At 37.9% G+C, this 14,772-nt stretch overlaps 2 protein-coding genes across 2 annotated transcripts in view; one reads left to right on the top strand and one right to left on the bottom strand.

Annotated features, from left to right (window-relative positions):
• The window catches only part of LOC127525858 (uncharacterized), a 485,542-nt gene that overhangs the window by 336,626 nt on the left and 134,144 nt on the right, over window positions 1-14,772 (bottom strand). The gene's annotated exons all lie outside the window — the stretch shown is intronic.
• Window positions 4,284-14,772, top strand: part of LOC114665039 (tumor necrosis factor alpha-induced protein 3-like) — a 47,837-nt gene continuing 37,348 nt past the window's right edge. The window contains exon 1 of the mRNA XM_028819408.2: window positions 4,284-5,054. The gene's annotated coding sequence lies outside the window, so the exon portion shown is untranslated. The remainder of the gene's footprint in view (window positions 5,055-14,772) is intronic.

Below are 14,772 nucleotides of genomic sequence, written 5' to 3'. Positions count from 1 at the left end.
TTTTTTTTTTCAAGAAGAAGATTATGGAAGCAAATGGTACTGGATTTTTTGTTACCCTTCACTGGGATGTTTCCCATGGTCACAACTGGCAAAAGCTCAAACCAATTAAAAAGACCAAAAAAAAACAGGCAGTTCTCATTTTAAAATGGCAGATGTTCTTCGGGCTCCGTTGCTAAACTGGAGAGTTCAGCTTGGACATGCACACACACACAAACTCGAGCATACAGAGGACACTGCAGGGCCAATTGGCCCCAGAAACAGGCTTACAACACAAAGACAGTTTCACATACTTCAAGAAGCAATATTTTTCTATATAAATAATTGAGCATATGATACAGAATTGGAACTTTTTTAAAAAGACAAAGCTGTTGTAAACATTTTTACAAATTACTGAGTGAAGCTTCTTACTTACTTTGCACAACGTTTGGTGACACCGCTGCTCGTAACAAGGGAGCACATCTGGATATCATGCAGCACTTCTGACAGATGGGTAGGTTTGCTTATGTCTCTTTATTTTCAACACTTTTTAAGGGCTTAAATGGAAGGTTGTTTTGGTATATACATTCATGTGTCAAAGAGAATATCTTTTTTATATGAAGAAAATACTAGAAAGAATTTTGGGGATCTCCCCTTTTTAATCCACTGACAAAAATATGTAGACAAATGAGTGCTGACAAAAGAGTGTGGTGGCAAATGTGCACAGGAAAAATGCACACCGTAGAAAATGTGCACCGTTAATGGGCTGCCCTTTCTATCTCAGGAAGAAAATTGCAGGAATTTAATGTGCATATTGCATTGTTGATGATTTCTGTGTAATAAGTTAGCCTACATGTTTAAGAATATCACATATGCAAAAGGAAATGGGAAATGTGATTTTATGTTGAGGCATCGACATCTAAAATGTCATGTCTTTGTGTATGGGTTTGTATGTGAACTGTATGTAATAAATAAGCCTAGCCTTTTAAAGATATTCCTCAGGGTGCTATGTGAATAGAAGCAGAAAGAGGGATAAGAAAAATTACCTACTATTGAATCCACATAAAGAGCTGATCATTAACAGGCATTTCAACAGTGCACAATTAATCAATAATACATGTGTTACTTTGTCTGAAAAGTATATGCAAAATACATAATGATGGTATCTACAGAAACCATCCAAATGCTTAATGATAAACTGTCATGGATTTTCAGCCATGCCGCCTCTTCCTTCATTCAAATCAATGCACTGTATGTATCCGTCTGAATCACTGTCTGCAACAATTAATACTGACATATGGACAGATGCCATTTTTAGTCTTGTTGTGAAGGATGGCACAGAACAGTGTGGTTTATTTTAAGGGTTTATGGCCCCTCTTCATTTGATTCATGTGTACAGTATTTCTCTTAGCATTATATGTCTTGTTATACTACTGAGATGGATCCGGGGGTGTCAGCGAGCCCCAAAACACAATCACACATAGAGTTCAAAGTTCAAATAAAGGAGTTTTTATTCACAATACTTCCAAAAAGTGACAAAAGGACAAGCACAGGTTCTCTCTCTCTCTCTCTCTCACCACCACACTGCCCTCCTCCACTCGAGTGTTGCTCTATGTCCTCCCAGCTCTGACTTGCCCGGATAAGGGAGTGTGGTCCCTTTTATTGAGGACTTTGGGAGTACTTCTGGGTCATACGGAACTCCCATTTTCTGGAAAGTGCATCTCCCTGCAGCGCCCCTTTGTGGCACCCACAGAACTCAGTAGGGATGGGCTGCTGGACTACACCTCCCAGCATTCCCTGCTGGTTCCCAAGAGGACGAAATATATGGAAGGCTTCTGCCATGTATCAGCTGGGGGGAATAAATACCCCTTACAGACAGTGCTTCCCTGTCCTTTTCTTTCATCTCAGCCAGGGAAGGTCCTCAAAACATGTCCTGTCGATATGCCTTTCCAATTGCTTGGGCCTTCCCACCCGGGTAAGGAATCTTCCTCTCTGTCCGGGCTGTCTGTCCATCCCTGTGGGAAGTCTCATTTGGGTATTGCCCCTTTCCCTTCTTTGGCTGGGATTGCTAACTGACCCCCTGCCCGTCCAACCCGTGTGCTACTTACACTACATATAACATTCATTAATATTATTTGAAAAAGTGACATCTCTTCAATAAATAAAGCTACCACCAAAAAAGGGTTCATTACCTGTGTGCATTTTTCTTGCATGCATTTGTCACTTTGTGCTTTTGTTGTGCTACCCACCTGTTTATTTACTGCAAGGAAAAACTGAACACTGGACATACTGTAACAACATTTGTAAGGTGCCAAATGTGTGTGGTTTTGGAAACAAGATAATCTGAGCTCATTGATCTTCATTACTATGGTAAAACATCAGACACCATACATGACTATACAACAAGACGGCGCTCTCTTATGTGATGACATTATCTAGTCTAGTAGGTTGCCTAATAACATAATTAAACACGATTAGTACACTCTTAAAAATTTAAGGTGCCAGAGCGGTTCTTCGGAGCGCTGCATTAGATGAACCATTTTTGCTTCCCAAAAGACCCATCCAGATGAAGGTTCCAGAAAGATCCTTTATTTATTTACATCCATAACAAGACCCATGCAGTAAATAGCCACCAATAGATGGTAACAAATCTGTGAAATAAAACTGGATCATAATTTTAAAAGGACTGCATACAATAACACAGGCTAAGTCCAGGCTTTCTTAATCTGTTAGGATCCTGCTAGATAGCCTACAATACATTAAAGATTTCTGCTTTTTTCTGCATATTAGGAAGTTTTTGCATTTCATTTGCATAGAACCCTTCTCAGAATGAAATGATGCTTTGTCAAGCAATTGAGCTATGAGGAGTGTAGACGCCTGCTATAATTAGTATACAAAAAAAAAATTATTTTGCAATGTCTCAGTCTAAATGTTTGCGACATTGGTACATAATGAGGACGTATGCAATCAGCACTTGTCAATTGTGTTCAGCTAACATGCAATAATTTTGTTACCATTTGCTTCAAAAGTTGAAGTTCAGGAGACTAATCTGGCTGACCTTAAATTAACAACAGTGAACTAAATTTAAATTAAGTTGTTCAGTCATTTAGGAATGCCTTAATTGATTTACATACTTTTTTGAATTTCATTTCATTTAAATTAATGTCAATGTAAAATGTAAATATAACTAATAGCTTTGATGCCCCTGTAGAACACAGAAAAGAAAGAAAACAGGGAGAATGGATGGATAAATAGGTATATGCAGCAGATAGATAGATAGATAGATAGATAGATAGATAGATAGATAGATAGATAGATAGATAGATAGATAGATAGATAGATAGATAGATAGATAGATAGATAGATAGATAGATAGATAGATAGATAGATAGATCTTTATGTGTCCCTTGTATACAGAATCATACTTTACTATTGTTTAAAAATAAGCACAATCAGATCCTCTATATTGGGCAGATATGAAGAGCCTTATTATTGAACTGTTTTCTAATTTGCTGAAGGTTATTACATTTTAAATATACTGTGATATTAAATCGCGTTCTAATGTTCTGCTTACTACTGTGTAAAGTGATGGACCCAATTGTAACCACATGTGGGAGTGTATGTAGTAACTCACACTTATGTTAATCCGAATTTACACATAACTCAAATTTCATATATTTGAATTTTCATATGTGAGATACATCTAAGTAGAAGGAATGAAGCATAATTAAAGCATTTCAAACAGCGTGTAAAATAAGAACTTCACTGTAGTCTGTATACGTAACAATTGTGACTCTCTAGCTGTACTCAGGGCGGCACGGTGGCGCAGTGGGTAGCGCTGCTGCCTCGCAGTTGGGAGACCTGGGGACCCGGGTTCGCTTCCCGGGTCCTCCCTGCGTGGAGTTTGCATGTTCTCCTCGTGTCTGCATGGGTTTCCTCCGGGCGCTCCGGTTTCCTCCCACAGTCCAAAGACATGCCGGTTAGGTGGATTGGCGATTCTAAATTGGCCCTAGTGTTTGCTTGGTGTATGGGTGTGTTTGTGTGTGTCCTGCGGTGGGTTGGCACCCTGCCCAGGATTGTTTCCTGCCTTGTGCCCTGTGTTGGCTGGGATTGGCTCCAGCACACCCCCGTGACCCTGTGTTCGGATTCAGCGGGTTGGAAAATGGATGGATGGCTGGATAGCTGTACTCAGAAGAATACCAAACCAAAGTGCGACTTGAAAAATGCTACACTGGTGTAAATGTGCTCAGTCTTCATGTAAACCCCACAGAATGACAAAGTTTATTACTGTTAAGATTAGATTAGGCTATTGCAGCACCACATTCTTGTTTTCCTATCGAGTTGCACTTTTTTGTTAATCTTTGAAATGATCACTTCTTAAAATATCGATTCTTCGCTTGCTGCCTAAATTTGCTGATTAAACTTACAGCATCTTATTCTGCGTATCTCTGCCATTTATCTGTTCAACTTTGTTCTTTTCACTATCTGTCAAAGCACGCAAACTGAAACCGCGTGCCTATCTACCAAATAGCGGCGATCTTATCTGCAATGATGTAACAGTTACATTCCAGGTGTTCACATCTATAGATTTCTTCTCTCCCTGATTAAAGGGTCGTCCTCAGCAACTTGATGTCCCCTAATTGCATTCGAAAGGCTGCCGTCGCTTCAGTCCGCGTCGCGCGTGTTCCGATACGGAGGGCTGCTCGCGACCGCCGCCACGCCAGCTTCTGAAGCGCCCTCTGTCGGTAGGCTCGACCAGAATTGCCGTTATTTTGACAGTTTTGGAAAGTCCCCTTTGCATATACACCCAATGTCACTCTTCACATCCTAGACGCACACTTTCTAAAAATCTGATAGACTCAGGAATTGGTGAAGTCTGTGTGAAGTAAGTCGCGCAGACCGAAGCCTAGCGAGTAGTGGGAGCGCACGAGCGACTCGAGTAGGTTGACGTTTCTTTGCGATTTCTTGCAGGCATTCTACAAAAAAATCGAAGATTTCATCTGCCTCTTTCTTGGTCAATCCACACGGTTTTCTGAAAAGGTTTGATGGGAGCCGTGTGAAGAATTTGTAAGACTAAGGTAGGTGATACTTGCAATGTAGGGACGCATCTCTTGTTAAGTCGTATATATGCATATTACTACTAAAAAACGAGGCCCCTGGAATTATTTTCTCCGAGCACAAAACAAAATAATTTAGATGGGTTTATCTGCGAACTCGCTGTAAAGTTCGTTTTGTAAAACGACAGGTGAAAGTGTACGTGCAAAGAAAAAAAAGCCCTGCCGAGCATATTACCTTAGGTGTGCACACATTGGAAAGCGTCCTTTATGTTCGTTTGATGTCATATACTCCGAGTGATGTCCTTGTCGTGGCATTTGGCCCCAGAATATGTTCGCTTCAGTGTGTGCCCCCTGTGCCAGAACAAGTTAGTGGATGGCTGTGCTAATTAAAATTCAAGTATTTTGAAGTTCGGTGGTACGAAAACCCAAACATTTTACAGATAGGTGACCAATTCGCCTATGGGCAGATAAAATCGGTTTTTAATAGCCATGTACCAGTGGTGAACGTTTCTCCAGTGTAGTAACTGTGCATAATGGAGTTTTACCTTTTCTTGTCTCCTTTGTACACTGACGTTATCGTCTCTTACCGTGCATTCCTTTATCTTGCATTTCTGTCTTTAGAAACCACGAACTAGAATGCCTTTTGAACTTTACAATTAACTATTTATGTCAATGTGTTGTATTTTTTTTAAAGGCCACGTTTATATGTAATACACAGACTATTAGATGGTCTAGTGCCCTGCCTCATCCTTGGCGCTAACGGGGTCGTCTTCATATTCCTATTGGATTTAAATGGGTTTGACAAGGTTATGTCTTTATGCATTGATATGTTGTGTTTGATATTCACCATCACCGGCTTATATTTTATAAATATGTGCAGTGCACTGTGGGCCTTTTATTTAGATGAGTGCTATCTATAAATAAATCCAATCAATCATATAAAGTCTGAAAGTGCAATGATGTGTTTGCATGCATTCCATACTGATGTTTACTTGAATAGCTCTATTTTAGTGAAACCCTTCTACTAAGGGCTAGTTGTCTTATGAGGTCCTAATATCGTATATACATGTATTTTAAGTCAGAGGTTGATGGAGGTATACATGTGCGCTCGTTGTCTCATAGCTTGACCTTAGAAGGAGCCAACACAGACAGTTAAGTCAGAACATGAATGCTCATCAGCACATAAACGTTCAGTTCAGTGTGTGCCCTAAAAGCAGTGTGTGCCAGGGCAGGCTGATGCTAACCAAAATGTTAATACGTTTTATTCCATTGAACTTTAATGAAGGTACACATTTGTAACCCACACATATGTTCAAATGATTATATAAAGCCAGGAGTACTAGGATGTTGTACCGTGTTAGCCATTATGAATGTAGTGAGAAGTCAAGTAAAATGACACCTTTTATTAGCTAACTAAACAGATTACAATGTGCAAGCTTTCAGGCCACTCAGGCCCCTTCTTCAGGATCTTGCCGCAAAAGCTTGCATATTATGTCAAGTCTGAATTTGTGATGATGAGTTTGTATGCAGGTTTTACACTGGATATGAATTTCTTACTGATATTTACTTCATTAGCTCTAGTGTAGTGTTACTTAAATATATACATTTAATTTATTTAGTCAGAAGTTGATGGAGATATGTATGTGTATGAAAATGTGCTATATAAATGAAAGTTGTTATACACTGTTTTTTTTTTTTGCTAGACCTTAGAAAGAACCAACATGTGCAGTTTAATCAGGTTTACTTCTAAACAAAGGCATCATTTATAAAACAGCCTCATTTGATCAAACACAAAAATGCCTCCCGTTAATACTGTATGTTGTGTTTTATTATTAATCAATCGATTTTATTGACCCAAGTGCAGTATGCACTTTGCAATATTTTAAAAGGGAGTTACAAATACAATTAAAAATTACATATTAATTAACAGATTTATTTTACAATAGAAACACAGAAGACACCATTAACATTTAAATGTTTTGAACAACATAAGTCAGGGCAGTGGTGCTCAGTAGCACTTTACAATGTCTTTCATTATATAAAGCTTTACTGTGGTTGAATACTTTCAGCTTTAGGTACTGCAAAATGTTTTTTTTTTTTTTGTTTTGTTTTTTTTCTAATGAGTAAATAATTTTTAAATGTGTAAAGTACAAAAGCTGCATGAATTCTTTTAATGTTACAAAACGGGCAAAAACATAAAAGAGACATTTTAGTACCATAATGAGCAACAAACGTGTATAAGATAAATGAAAACAGGCGGATTTGGCCTTTGAAGTCATTTGTCACTAATCAGCTAGACATTAATGAATGAATTGACAACAAGAATAAAGCACAGCTGAAGGGGGCATGCATTTTATTAGCCATTCGCTAAATAATCTCTAAAGTGTTTAAAACACACAGCCCAATACACTTCTAGAAATACTGGTTCTTTAATGGCATTTTATAGTTCTTTACTGTGTTGTGTGATTCCTCAAAGAAATATTACTTGACAAAGCGCCATTTCATTCTGGCAAGTGTTCTTTATATATGAATTTCATTCTTTCTGCTTTGAAAAACTTCCTAATATGTAGGAAAAAACGGAACTCTTTAATGTATGTTAGACTACCTAGCAGAACACTAGCAGATGAAGAAAACCGGGACTGAGCCTGTGTGATGGTATGAGGCAAGTGTCCTGTTAAAATCATGAGCCATTGTTATTTCACAAATCTGTTACCATCTGTTTGTAGTTGTTTACTGTATGGAGCCAGTTCTGGATGAAAATAAATAAAATTTCTTTCTGGAACCTTCATGTGGACGAGTCTTTTAGTAACCAAAAATGTTTCTTCTATGGCAGGGATAGCCAAGGACAACCGTGGCTGCAGGTTTTCATTCTAACCCTTTCCTTAATGAGTGCCCTGTTTGTGCTGTTAATTAACTTCTTGCAAATTCATTTTAATTGAATTGCTTTCTTAAGATTTGTTCCCCTGAATTTCTTCATCGTTCCTCTGAATTGCTTCATTTCTTTCCTTAAATGGCACCCAAACAGAAATTAAATGTGAAGTGAGGGAGCCAACAGCACAGACCAGCAAAGTCAGGGCCTCAAACTCCAACCAATCGCCTAATAAGGCGTCGATTCTTGTCGTTAATTAAACTCGTTCCTTAATTTTGTGGCTTGTTGCTGCTCTCATTGTGTATTAGCAGACATTTCAAAAATTGTTTATTGCTCTTTTCTAAGAGCTCTGTTAAAATGTTTTGTTGACCTGAGCAGATCAGCATTCCTGAGAGCTTCATCTTTCTTTATTTACAGATATTGTGTCATGGACACCAGTTGTTTTGGCTCATTTTGTATCTCATTATTGTCTGGTTGCTAATTAAGAAAAAAGAATCAATTAAAGGGTTTGAGTCTTCAAGAGCAAGTCAATTAAAATTAGTTCAAAAGTACTTAATTAGCAGCAAAAATAGGTCACTCATTTAAAAAAGGGATGGAATGAAAAACTTGCAGCCACGGTGATCCACCCAGACCAGAGTTGGTGACCCCTGTTCTATGGCATCTCTTCGAAAAACCACTCTGGCGCATTTATTTTTAAGAGTGTACGTGAGCTCTCATTTAATGACATTTATAACTGTTTGAACTTAAGTTAACTAATATTTGCTCATAACTTGTTAATGAAAGTGAATAAACAACAGTGTTACAGATATTTTGCTTATTTATACCTTAGAATATTACTGATTTATTTGTTTTTATGGCTGTATCCAGAACAATCTAAGTGAGATCAATTAGATTTCTTAGAATTCCTTTATACTTCTTTCTTTCAATGTTTGTGTTGTCCTATGCTGATTTTGTGATGAATTTTCTACTTGTTAAAAAACAGAACTAAGTAACAAGTGTGTTGGTACATTCTATTAAATAAGTGTTACCATTTCAACAATCACATTTGTATACTCTGATCTCTATTAACATGACCTTTTTCGTGGTAACTTATTTGCAGTCCTATTTATTAGTCAGATCAATGGTATACCTGTTTATGTGGTGAGTTACTCATCATTTAATTTGCTCCGATTAAGGTGTTCTTGTGTCATGAAGCAGAGGATTCTTGTTTGAGGGTGGAGAACTTTGATTTAAAGTAGATTGAACGCATTTTTACTTATTTTCTATTGTGAGCACACGGGGGCGCCAGAGAGTACAAATCACTGACACAGTAATACAACACACCCTATACGAGTAAAATAAAAGATTTTCATTCTACAATCACCTCTCCAATAATAAGCCACAATAATACAGTAAGCAGGGCCGGATTTATATGAAAAGAGGCCCTAGGCTATTCCACTTATGAGGCCCTTTCACCTTCCATTTTTAAGTTTGTAAATTACATGAGAGATAATAAAATTTTGCTAACAATTTGAATGTAGGCCCCTCTTGATCTTGAGGCCCTAGGCTGAAGCCTAGTTAGCCTATAGGAAAATCCGGCCCTGACAGTAAGGCACAATAAACCAATTATTCTTCCTCCTTCTCCACCTCTGCCGAGTTTTGCCTCCCAACTCTGATTTGTTCATGTGCGGCAGTGGGCTTCCTTTTATGCCAGAGCCAGGAATGCTTCCTGTGCCATGCCATGACTTCCAGGGAATATTACTAGGTCATGAGGAATGTAGGGAGATCCTTCCCCGACAGCACACTCTCTTGAACCCCAGGAACCCCAACAGGGCTGCCCTTCCAGACTCCATCTCTCAAGCACCCCTGTGGGTGTCCCATCTGCATTCCCATACAAGATCCACTGCCACTTGGCATATAAGGGATGAAACCACTCCCAACTCTCAGCTTCTGCTGGTCCATCCATATTGGTCTGGCCGGGCATAAAGTTATTTCCTTGTCCAGCTAGCCATCCCATCTGTTCTTCCGTTTCTGCCCCCTGTCCGGCCTAGATGCCGGTTCTCCTCCTACACCATTTGAATATAATTTTGTTATTCAGGCGGTCTTTATAGCACCTTTCATAGTGAACTACATCATTGTTAACATTTTAATTCAACCCAAGGTATATGTTAATATGTGTTTACTGAAGAGTGAAGTGACTTAATTTATGTCTGCACCTACAGGCAGTATAATGTAGAATATGTAGACCTTTGTGTAATATTTTGAAGAAGGAAAGTAGCAAAGTGTTCTTTGTGCATATCAGTTTCATAGTTTGCTCTATCCAGTCACGTATCCTTGAATTTACTAAGCCCAGCTTATCGAGATATGGTGCATCTGAATGCAGGAGCCTGTTTGTTCAGTTCTGACAGCAAAGAAAAATCGAACTGTGGCCGGGGCCGCCATCCAGCACTGCTGTGCTCTTTATTGCCACTTTGTCAGAGGCTTGATAAGGAAGATTCATTAACGTAGTTGTTACTTTACTTTTGCCTATTGTTTGTTAATTGTAAATATAAGACAAAATGTGTGAAAAGGATAGAAATTAGGTGAAGCAAAAGGAATGAAAAACGAAATAAAAAAACAACAGAATGAATACAGTGTAGACTATGACAAAGCATACAGTATATGTATATTCTGTGGTTTATAGTAGCTTAGAAGCTTTATTAAGGTTTTTTTTTTTTTGTTCTATAAATTAAGAAAAGAAATTAAGCTTTGATAAAGAAACTTTTTAGAAATGGACACCTACATCCGTTAGAAACCTGCAGGAGCAGAGATGGGGTTTCACTGATTTTACATGCTGCATTTTCATTAATGAATGCTTTTTAAAGTTAAAAGACTTTACGAAGATACTTTATGCCACATAATTATATTCAATGCGTTCATTTGTCTTTTTGTAAAATTTGATATTAAATTTGCCTAAGGCTTGTCCAGCTAGGGTCCGTATTTACTGTATGTAATTCAAAGCTCACTGACTCACTCAGTTACTCACTCATGAACAAACTCACTATTTCCCATTTAATTAAAAAACTGAAATATGACAGGAAGGCACATCTAGGCCAGTAGTTATCTGCTAAGAAAGGATATTTCAATATATCTATATTTAGGAGTAAAAAAAATGCCCTACATTACTAAATACCCCAAAAATTTCAAAAATGTCTTGATGGATTTGATTGAAATATGGTGACATTATAGAAAAAGAACATTAGTCTACACATACTGTATATGTATTCATATTATGCTAACTTACGTTCTTGGCACTGTGCTGAGCTCATGCTTTCTGAAAATGAAGGGTGTAGCAAAATGACTGATGGACCACGTGAATAACATCAGTAACCAATGAGGTGGATGGATGATTAAAGTCAGCAGTGTCCTGAACAGGAAAAAAGAGATGTGAACACATAGTAAAATGGAAAGACAAAATACGTTGAAGCTCAAGAAAGATGCCAGGCTCAATGGTTAGCAAGCACTGTTCTAGTGCTGTTGATGACCTGCACTATAGTTACATACTGGCTCTCATTTTGGTTATCTGTTCCACTCCATTGGCCTCCAGACCTGAGTTGCAGCACTGAAGACTGCTCTTTCACCTCTGCTCTTCAGTTGTGGTACTTTAAACATTAAGTTAGGAGAAACCCCTACCGTGCTCTTCGATGACAGTGCTACAAACTCCAAGGGAGAAACATCAGTATTAGATAGTGATGCTTGAATTTGTAATGGGGAAGTCACTGAAACCGTGCTGCTAAACTCAAAGCTAATGTTCTACGCTTCTCGCTTCTTGCTCTTTACGTTAATATATAAGTGTCACCTGAAGAGTTGTGGTATTTATGTATATCCACTTCAAGCAGGCCAGCTAGCTCTAAGCATAGACAGAGTAGGCACTGGCCTAGGGGGACCATGATTTGGGGGCCTTCAAAGCACATCCAGGCAGCGCTCCTCAGATCTCAGTGTGGCGTGTCAATATATATATATATATATATATATATATATATATATATATATATATATATATATATATATATATATATATATATATGGTTGAAATAGTTTACTGTCAAATAAATGCAAAGAGTACACAACACGTGTTTTGCCCTCATTCTGGGCTCATCAGGTGTACACACTCCACTGCACTCCCTCTCGGGAATCGAAATATATATATATATATATATATATATATATATATATATATATATATATATATATATATATATATATATATATATATATATATATATATATATGGGGCGGCACAGTGGCGCAGTGGGTAGCGCTGCTGCCTCGCAGTTGGGAGATCTGGGGACCTGGGTTCGTTTCCCGGGTCCTCCCTACGTGGAGTTTGCATGTTCTCCCCGTGTCTGCGTGGGTTTCCTCCGGGCGCTCCGGTTTCCTCCCACAGTCCAAAGACATGCAGGTTAGGTGGATTGGCGATTCTAAATTGGCCCTAGTGTGTGCTTGGTGTGTGGGTGTGTTTGTGTGTGTCCTGCGGTGGGTTGGCACCCTGCCCAGGATTGGTTCCTGCCTTGTGCCCTGTGTTGGCTGGGATTGGCTCCAGCAGACCCCCGTGACCCTGTGTTCGGATTCAGCGGGATGGAAAATGGATGGATGGATGGATATATATATATATATATATATATATATATATATATATATATATATATATATATATATAAGAACTTGCTAACTGTACAGGGGAGCCCGAAGCCCTGCTCTTTGGTTTTACATTTGACTGCTAGCGTGAGCTGCTGTCCAAAGGGTATCAATTTCACATGCGGCGGTGAGCACACTCCCATCTGCAGGAGGGGACCTTTCCTGCCCTTTTATTTCACATAGGGCTGCAAGTGCATTCTGGTCTCCAAGGAGAGACCCCTCCTCACTCTTCGATTTCTGCAAACATGTTCTGATCTCCAAGTGGAGATCAATGTCATCTGTGAACCAGAGGAGTTTCCACCCACTATTGCCTAAGAGCACCATGGACCCTCGAGCCAGCCCTGACTTCAAGCACTGCTTTGTATATCCATTCACATTTGAGAACTTTAAAGGGGCACTACCTACAGCTGATTAAAAACACGACACAAAAATAATGTACTTGAGTGAATGCTGTAAACAAATGAAAATCAGACACATCTAATAAAGATAATAATATGCACTCACATTTCATGTTATTCCTATTGATTACCTATTTCAATTCAAAAGAATACACTTTTCATGTAAAACTGTTTTGCAGTGAGCATCAACAAAATCCAAATTACTAGGAAAAGCAGAAAAAGTAGGAATTTTTTTTTTGTTTTGCTCAAAGCCAATGTTATAAGAGTTTATCAAAAATGAAAGAGGTAAGTTGTTTACTATCAATTATTTATGGAAGAAAATATTTTAAACTATTTTATGTACATTTTTTTAATTTCCAACCATTTTAAAACCCTGCATCTCTGTACAGCTCTGTACAATTTAAAGATTAGTTTAAAGAAGAGTTGAAGTTACAAGTAGTCATTGTATTATTTTTACTGCTGTAAAAGTGATAAAAAAAACTAAGAGTTCATCCATTTATTTTGCAAATCTGCACAATCCAGTTCAGGGTTATGGGCGACATCATTTATTTGTCGCTAATGCAAGCTTGTGAAATGATGAAGCTGGAAAATGGCAGAAAACATCTGCCCTTAATTACAATGAGTCTCTCAATTTATCTTTAATAAGATGAACAGGTCACCCCACTCCTTCGGACCTCAAAGATGAAATGGACCTTATATGAGACCACTGCAGCCTTAATTAAGCTTGAGGACCTCTCAGTGTGTTTCTTTTCATATTTATAATCAATGTTGCGCCAAAGTCCATATTTCTAGTTACAGCGATGGGCCAGTTATCAATTCTTATCATTAATTACTCACACAGTACAAATAAGAGCAATGCAAGGGATGTAAACGGTGTTAATGTCTGTGACAGTAGATAATGTATTAAGCTTTTTAAATAAGCATACTGACATTTAAAAAAAAAAAATTGACAGTATGATTGATGAGCTGTTTGTGCAACCTGATAGTTGACAAGTTTGTTGATTTTGGAAATTATTTTTCAGTTCAAACAGGTTGTGGGACAGATAAGTACACAAACTGTCAGTTACATCGTTTATTTATTATAACATTTCTTTTTTCCTTTGACATTCTAATTTTGCCCCTTGAATCATATATGTCCTGATTGGTTAGTACTGCAGTCTACTAGCTTCGGAGAAGTAAGTTTAAATATGTGCTAAGCAATTGTATATTATATTGTATATTATAATTAACTCATTAATTGTAAATATTAATTAATTCATTAATTAATTAGTTGTATATAATATAAGCGATTGTATATTATAGGTTGCACATTCTGTCTCTGGTTGTCTTGAGTAAAGCTCTTCATCCTAAATGTGAGAGAAACAGTATTTCGATTCTTCTGTATATTCTGTACATATAGTGAATTGACAATAAAAGGCTATTTGATTTGATTTGATTCTTCTACATGGTAAAGAAGTGCATGTTAGTATAACAGACAAGTCTAAACTGGCCTGATATGAGCACATGAATGAGAGTGTCCTGTGCTGGAATTGGCAGCCATTCTTCTCCCCTTATGCCAGATACTCCAGTAAGCAAAGATCCTAACATTGCATTAATCAGATTCACTAACTGAATAGATGGGTCATTTTTATGCCTGCAAAAAAGTGAAAGTTATTTTGAAAGATTGACAGGCCTTTTGTGCTGTTTGCTGGAATGCACAGCATAATACCAACTTATTTATTTTAGATTTTATTGATTTTAATAACAAATAACATTCCATACAAATAAGTCAAGTTTTACAAGACTTGGTTCAAAACAAATCAACCCTCAACCATGA

Source organism: Erpetoichthys calabaricus, chromosome 14, assembly GCF_900747795.2.
Source record: "Erpetoichthys calabaricus chromosome 14, fErpCal1.3, whole genome shotgun sequence".
NCBI lineage: Eukaryota > Metazoa > Chordata > Cladistia > Polypteriformes > Polypteridae > Erpetoichthys > Erpetoichthys calabaricus.
Note: the sequence above shows the minus strand (reverse complement) of the source record. Positions and strands in the feature narration are given on the sequence as shown.